The sequence below is a fragment of the Saimiri boliviensis genome, chromosome 2 (assembly GCF_048565385.1).
Source record: "Saimiri boliviensis isolate mSaiBol1 chromosome 2, mSaiBol1.pri, whole genome shotgun sequence".
Classification (NCBI taxonomy): domain Eukaryota; kingdom Metazoa; phylum Chordata; class Mammalia; order Primates; family Cebidae; genus Saimiri; species Saimiri boliviensis.
Genome location: NC_133450.1, coordinates 81,244,268 through 81,252,660, shown reverse-complemented (window position 1 = coordinate 81,252,660; position 8,393 = coordinate 81,244,268).

The window sequence follows — 8,393 nt, the reverse complement described above, 5'->3', positions numbered from 1 at the left end:
CATCTTGTTAGATGAACCTGCAAGTCACCTTAGAATCACAGTGCTGGAAAGGACCTTAAAGAAAGAGTTCCATTTGGCTTATTGTTTTTAATTAGAAAATAAGGACCTTGAGAAGATGTCTGCCTTAGAGTGACTAACTCATGGCCAAAACAGAACTGGACACAACCCTCTTGATTTTCTAGGCAAGTGCTTCCCCACTCTCCCACATAGCATATGCTATATCTTCCATGTCAGGTATAACAGAACTGCAGGTCTGCAGAGCTGACCCAGAAACAAGACAACACACTTGTCTTTTAAATAAGTTGAAATAGTGAGGAAGAAGAAAAGGAAAAATCGGCTGGTCCAAGTGCAGTGGTGTTTACAACTAATTGATCACAACCACAACCAGTTACAGATTTCTTTGTTCCTTCTCCACTCCCACTGCTTCACTTGACTAGCCTTTAAAAAAAAAAAAAAAAAAAAGAAGGAAAGAAAAGGAAAAATCACTTAGGCAGACCACCAAAGCTAGTCCTCGGAGAAATAGCCTGAAAAATTGCAGCTATAGGCATAAATAGAGCAGCCTGGGGAAAAACCAAATTGCAGCTGCACTGATAAGAAAGCAAGGCCCAGCATAGAGACTTTGTTCTTTATGTGATTAGCACTCTCTCAGGAAAAAATTTCTTCCCCTTTTCAGGCATTTACATGGTGGGCTCCATGGGAACTTGCACAGAGAGATGGGGGGCTTACCTAAACAGACCCACAGTTACATAAACAAGAGAAGCTGCACTTTGTGCTTACCCAAGACATACCTGCAGCTGTACAGAGGAGAGTTACACAGACAGCTTCATAGATAAGGGAAGTTACACAAACAGCTACAATAGAAATGATCAACAAATGGCCCGGCGAGGTGGCTCACGCCTGTAATCCCAGCACTTTGGGAGTCCAAGGCGGGTGGATCACGAGGTCAGGAGATCGAGACCATCCTGGCCAACATGGTGAAACCCTGTCTCTATTAAAAAAAAAAAAAAAAAAAGAAAGAAATCATCAACAAATGACGAGTTGATTTTTGAGGACTAAATGAAATTTATACATTTCTGACAGGACTGACCAAGAAAAAGAAAGAAGGCACAGATAATATCAAAAATGAAAAGAGGAATACATCTCAGATTCTACAGACGTTTTAAAAATTAGAGGAAATTATGACCAAATTAATGCCAATAAATTTAAACATTTACGGCTGGGCATGGTGGCTCAAGCCTATAATCCCAGCACTTTGGGAAGCTGAGGCGGGTGGATCATGAGGTCAAGAGATCGAGACCATCCTGGTCAACATGGTGAAACCCCGTCTCTACCAAAAATACAAAAAATTAGCTGGGCATGGTGGCGCGTGCCTGTAATCCCAGCTACTCAGGAAGCTGAGGCAGGAGAATTGCTTGAACCCAGGAGGCGGAGGTTGCGGTGAGCCAAAATCGCGCCATTGCACTCCAGCCTGGGTAACAAGAGCGAAACTCCGTCTCAAAAAAAAAAAAAAAAAATTAACATTTACATAAACTATTTAAATTTCTAGGAAATAGATCTTACTAAAACTGCCACAAAAAAGAGGAAATCTGAATACTCCTATAACTGTGAAAAATAATAATTTTATGATACTAAAAATCTTCTGCAGCCCCACTAATTACAAGCTTTGTCATCATGGTGAGCTATGTAGCCTGTTTCTGCAGCTGAGAAGTGAAGACAGTAACATAATGCCATAGTATTGGAGGATTAAACGAGAAAATGCTTGTAAAAGCACATTGCACAGGGACTAGCATTTGCCACATGATCAATGCTTGCTTGCCTTTATTAGTCTCCTTTACAGCTATGGTGTGTCACTGAGTGCAGAATGTGTGTGTTCTTCAGGCTCCCTTGTGTGCTTTCTCTGAAAGGGAAAGGGGCCTGCTCTTTGTTCTGAAGTAATACTGCTCAGGGCATTAGGTGCATCTGAAATTTAAAAACAAAATTGAGGCCGGGCGCGGTGGCTCAAGCCTGTAATCCCAGCACTTTGGGAGGCTGAAGCGGGTGGATCACGAGGTCAAGAGATAGAGACCATCCTGGTCAACAAGGTGAAACCCCGTCTCTACCAAAAATACAAAAAATTAGCTGGGCATGGTGGCGCGTGCCTGTAATCCCAGCTACGCAGGAGGCTGAGGCATGAGAATTGCCTGAACCCGGGAGGCGGAGGTTGCGGTGAGCCGAGATCGCGCCATTGCACTCCAGCCTGGGTAACAAGAGCGAAACTCCCTCTCATAAAAAAAAAAAAAAAGAAAAGAAAGAAAAACAAAATTGAAAGCAAATCAATCTTTTCCTTAAATCAGATTGTCTCTGCTTTTGTTTTGCACACCCGCCTCAATATCAACCTTGGAATTTTTTCCTGCTGTTGTGAGTGCAATTTTTGTGATATATACATACTCCAGGCCTTGGATCATGACATTAGTGGCTTGGAAAAGGCTATTGCTTAGAATTTATACTCCAGCCTCCACTTTCACTGTCTCCATTCTTCTTCCATCTCTCCACCCTGGAGTGATTTCCCAGCCTGGTGTTTGATTTCTCGTTTTTATGGCTTCCCTGATCTCCAGAGCATGCAGTACTCACTAGCCAGAATATTGCCCATGTCTTCTGTGTTACATAAAGTTATTTCCAGCGTATCTGATCTCTTCTCATCCTTTCTCTGTCACTCAGGGGCTTTGCTCAATCTGATTGTCACAATCTTTAGGACACTCCCCTTTTCTTGATCAGAGAGCCCTTCATTCCTCCATTCCTTGCCTCTGCAGTCATGACGGTGTGACACAGACCTTGTTTCTTCCTGGAATTCCCGATCTCAAGAGCTTTTCTTCACGGTGTTACTGACTTAAATGAGGGTGCCTGATAACTATGGGGCCGTCAACCCTCTTTTTTTTTTTTTTTTTTTTTTTTTGAGACGGAGTTTCGCTCTTGTTACCCAGGCTGGAGTGCAATGGCACGATCTCGGCTCACCGCAACCTCCGCCTCCTGGGTTCAGGCAATTCTCCTGCCTCAGCCTCCTGAGTAGCTGAGATTATAGGCACGCGCCACCATGCCCAGCTGATTTTTTGTATTTTTAGTAGAGACGGGGTTTCACCATGTTGACCAGGATGGTCTCGATCTCTTGACCTCGTGATCCGCCTGCCTCGGCCTCCCAAAGTGCTGGGATTACAGGCTTGAGCCACCGCGCCCGGCCTCAACCCTCTTAAAGAGGTTTGTTTCCCTGTCACCCTGTTCACTTTGCTCTTATCTTTAAAATCAGGTTCATTTCCTTGTACTGGTTATGCTCCTCACCACACCTACTCTGTATTGTGTTTCTTCCTCATTTGTCAGATTTTTAAAAGTTGTTTTTTTCCCTCTCTTCATTCCCACCAGTCCAAATTCTGTCCTTCCTTCAGGCATCATCTCAAAGGATATCTCCAAATGAAACTTCTTTGGCAACCCCCTCTCCCTACTGGACTCTATTCCACTTAGAGTACTTAGGTTACTCAACCAAATGCCCCTACTACATCGTTAGGTACTTGAGGGCAAGGATTATTTCTTACTAATCTTTACAGCTCCCACAGCACCCAGCACAGTGCCTGGAATATGGGAGTTACTCAGGAACTATCTGATGAATTCATCAAAGCCAGAAGATAAAGGAAAGTATTTCCTTCAGTTTCCAGGCTGGGACCCAACAGTGCCCTGACAGGCTTCACTGTTTATTAGGAAGTAGGTTGTATGGATCTGGAGGTGCCAGATAAAACAAAGGCTTCCATAATATACATTCATCAACCCTATTAATGTTGTCTCATTCATTAATTTGTGCATTCATTCAACAAACATTTGTTGATAACTGAGTGCTAAACCCACAGCTTTTTTCCCCCCTTTTCCTGTAAAGTGAGATAACAGGGACTATGACCCTTCTATTAAGGCATTTATAAATCTGGTTGGAGAGTTGGAAATATAAACAACTGACTGTAAGGCAAAGTGAAGTAGGTGCTAGAATGACATGTAGGCCAAGTTTCTCTGAGAGCACTAGTCCTTGGTTTCTGCCGGGGAGAAAAGAGGGATATTGGAAAAGATCAAGATGGTTCAGAAGAAGGGGAACTTGGTTTTTCCTGGTGGACTCATAGCATCACCATAACAACAACAACAAGGCCCCTGAAAGGGGGAGATCCTGTCATGGCCAACAACAACATGGATAAATCTGGAGGCCGTTATGCCAAGTGAACTAAGCCTGGCACAGAAACATAAATACCACATGATCTTACTTATATGTGGAATCTAATAAAGTTCAACTCATAGAAGTAGAAAGTAGAAGAACGGTTACCAGAGGCTTTGGGGAAGGTGGGGAGGGAACGAATGGGGAATTGTTGATTAAAGGGTACAAAATTTCAGATAGACAGGAAGAACAGGTTTTGAGATCTATTGTACACCAGGGTGACTACAGCCAATGGTAATATATATTTTAAAATAGCAAAGAGTAAATTTAAAATGTCTCATGATAAAAAATAATAGGTAAGTGAAGTGATGGATAATCAGCTTGATTTAATCATGCTACACTGTATACATATATCAAAACATCACATTGTACCCCATAAATACATACAACAATGATTTGTTAAAAAAAAAAAAAAGAAAAAAAAAAGAAGTGACTGGGCATGTTGGCTTACACCTTTACAGGTTCCCAGCACTTTGGGTGGCCCAGGCAGGAGGATTGCTTGAGGCCAGCCTGGGCAACATATTTTATTGTTTTTTTTTTTTTTTTTTTTTAAAAAAAGCCCCCCTGAACTTTTCTGGCTCACCTCTCCTCAAATCCCTGGCACCATCTCTGCACTTGATGAGAATGCAAGGTAAAGTGGGAAGGAGCAGGCAAGCGAAGTTACCGTAGACCTGTGCTGTGTAATATAGCAAGATGTAGCTAGTGAGCACTTGAAAAGTGGCTGGTCTAAATTGAGATATATTAAGTGTGAAATACAACCTGGATTGTGAAGACTTAGCACAACAAAAAGAATAATTTTTGTTTTTTGAGACAAAGTCTCCACTCGTCACCCAGGCTGGAGTGCAGTGGGACCATCTCGGCTCAGTGTAACCTTGTGCCTCTCGGGTTCAAGCGATTCTTGTGCCTCAGCTTCCCGAGCAGCTGGGATTACAGGTGTGTGCCACCATGCTCGGCTAACTTTTGTATGTGTATTTGTATTTTGTTGTTGTTGTTGTTTTAATTTTTGTATTTTTAGTAGAGGTGGTGTTTCACTGTGCTGGCCAGGCTGCTCTCAAACTCCTGACCTCAAGTGATCTGCCCTCCTCGGCCTCCCAAAGTGCTGGGATTATAGGTGTAAACCACCATGCCCAGCCAAAAACAGAATAATTTTCATGTTGATTGCATGTTAAAATAATATTTAGGATATACTGGTTTAAATAAAATATAGCATTGAAATTATTTCACCTGTTTTTTTTTTTTTTTTAACTTTTTTAATGTGGCTACTTGACCGTTTAAAGTTAGATACGCCCTGGGCAATATATGGTGTAGATCCTCATCTCTATAAAAAAAAAAATTGGTTGAGCATGGTGACACATCCCTGTAGTCCTAGCTGCATGGAAGGATGAGGGAGGAGGATCTCTTGAGCCCATGGGTTCAAAGTTGCAGTGAGCAATATTGTTCCACTGCATCCCAACCTGGGTGACAGAGCAAGACTCTGTCTCTAAAAATCTAAACAAAACTGTACATGGCCCATATTATACAGTTGGCCCTTCATATCTATTGGTCCTACATCTGTGGATTCAAACAGCTGTGGATCAAAAGTATCTGGGAAAAATAACAATACAACAATAAAAATAATAAATTTTTAAAATGCAGCCTAACAACTATTTACATAGCAGTTACACTGTCATAGGTATTATAAGTAATCTAGAGATGATTTAAAGGATACAGTAGGATGTATGTAGGTTATAAGCACATACTACACCATTTTATATAAGGGACTTGAGCATCATGGATTTTGGTAGCTGTGTTGGAGGTGTCCTGAAACCAATCCTCTGCATATCCCAAGAGACCACCATACTTCTACTGGACAGTGCTGTTCTAAAGGCTGTTCCCCAAGTTCCAGCACCCTAGGAAATTTCGAAAACACTTGGGGGAAACAGACAGATCTTGATACTGAGCCAGGACCCAGGTCAAATGGTATTTACCAATCCTGACCTGGATCCGAACTCCCAGGGACTTTGGAAGTACGGCAGGCATCACTTGGATCTAGGATATGGCGGAGTCAGGTCACAGATAGGAAACTTGGTTCTCTCCATTCTGTGTTTCCCTGTGACTCAGGCCACAAGGACAAATGTGACAGGGTGTTGGTTTGTTTTTTGTGTTTCTTTCAAGCAGCTTCCTTGAAGACAGAAATAGCTTGTGAATGGCAATGATAAGAAGCCAGTCTGGCAGCGTCTTCCATAATAGCAACTAAGCTTTTGATCATTAATCAGTTAGCACACTGCTTGCCTAGGTGACTAATTATATATAGAAAAATATGGCAAGGTGACGACTGAAACAAGATGCTAGGCTGCCAGCTTTCAAGATGGAGGAAGGTGCCCAAGAATGCAGCTCTAGATGCTGGAAAAGAGAAATAAACAGATTCTCCCCTAGAGCCTCTGGAAGGAGCTTGACTTTGCAGACACTTGGATTTTGGCTCAGTGACATTGATTTCAGATTTTTGACCTCCAGAACAGTAAGAGAATGAATGTGTATTGTTTTTAGCCAAGAAGTTTGGGGTAATTTATAACAGCAGCCATAGGAAATGAATACAGCCAGGCACCATTCAACTCTTACGTCTTCCCATCTCCTCAGTGATGGTGGGGAGGTGTATCCAGGGATCATACTTACTGATCTACCATCCTCACTTGGCTTCACCACACACCCTACCCTGTACTCACATGTGCAGAACCTTCCTGATCCACTTTATTCTGGGCCAGGGAGAGACCCGAAGAGCCTCAAGCCACAGCTTTCTCCCAAACTACTCCTCACCAATCCCATAACCCCATAACCCAGGGCCCAGAGTGAAAGAAGTTGCAACAAGGAAAAAATAATTATCTTTTCACTGACTTTTTTGTAAATCTGGATTTTTTTATTAGGTTAGGATGAAGGTGGCACCTTCCTCCATCTGGAAGGCCAGGAGCATAGCATCTGGTTTCTGTCATCACACTGCTCCCTTCCTCAGTAAAACCCTTCCTAGATTTTACTCCCTCTGTCTCCCTCTTATGAAGACACTTGTGATTACATTTAGGGTCTACCCAGGTAATCCAGGATAATTTCCCCATCTCAAGATCCTTAATCACATTGGCAAAGACCCCTTTTCCATATAAGATAACATTAACAGATTCCAGAGATTAACACTTAGATATCTTTGGGGGCCATTATTTAGCTGCCACACTGGTATAAAGTAAATGCTTAAGAAATTAGCCATTATTATTACTGTACTAAGCACTTCTTATGTGCTCATTAATCCTCACTACAACACTATGAAGCGGAAACCATGGGTATCCTAATTTTACAGAAAAGAAAGAGGCCTAGAGGGCTTACACAGCTGCCTAAAATCAGATGGTAAGTAGAATTCCAACCCAGGAGACTAACTCCAGAGCCCATGCTCTTGGCCTCCATACAGGTTGACTGTGGGGAGCACAGCTATGACTGCACTGTGGTAACGATGACACTTACCCTACTTTTCTATTTGAATGATTTGAGTTGTTGTATGTATTCTTGGAGTAGGGGTGGTCCCTCCCCATAGAGTGTCAACTCTTTCAGGACAGGGAGTCTGTCTGTCATGCACTTTCTCCTGTGGTTTGGTGTTCTGCACATACTGAAAACAAAGTCAGTATTGCTGATTTAATGCCAAAGCGGGAGTGCACAAGGATCATCAAATGCAAAGAATACTAACAAAACAGAATGAGTTCTACCTCCTTATTTGCCTATCCCTAGAGGCTGACATGGTGAGAGGGGTGAGTTGAAAAGCGCAAAGTTTAGTTTTACCTTCTAAAGGTCAGCCTGTCTATTGGTCTGATACAGGTAGAGATTACAACAACCCTTCAGGAAAACATCTCATTTTGTTCCATGAAGAATAAACAGTGTTTTGCTCATGCAGTGCGTACTAGTCTTTCTGGAATGATGGACTGTGGTTAAACTCAGCATGTCCTGGGAACAGGTAGGAGATGGATATCGTTCAATAGGAGAAAGTAAAACTGGGAAATGAACTATGAAGAAAGAGATCTCCACAGGATCAAAGTGACAAGTATTCTGAATGGTCGTGGGAAAAAGGATAGTGTGGAGGAAAAGGGAGGCAGCGGAAATGACTGATGTTCAGACTGCATTCTGGGAGATGAAAGAAGAAAAGAAGAGTGCAGCACTA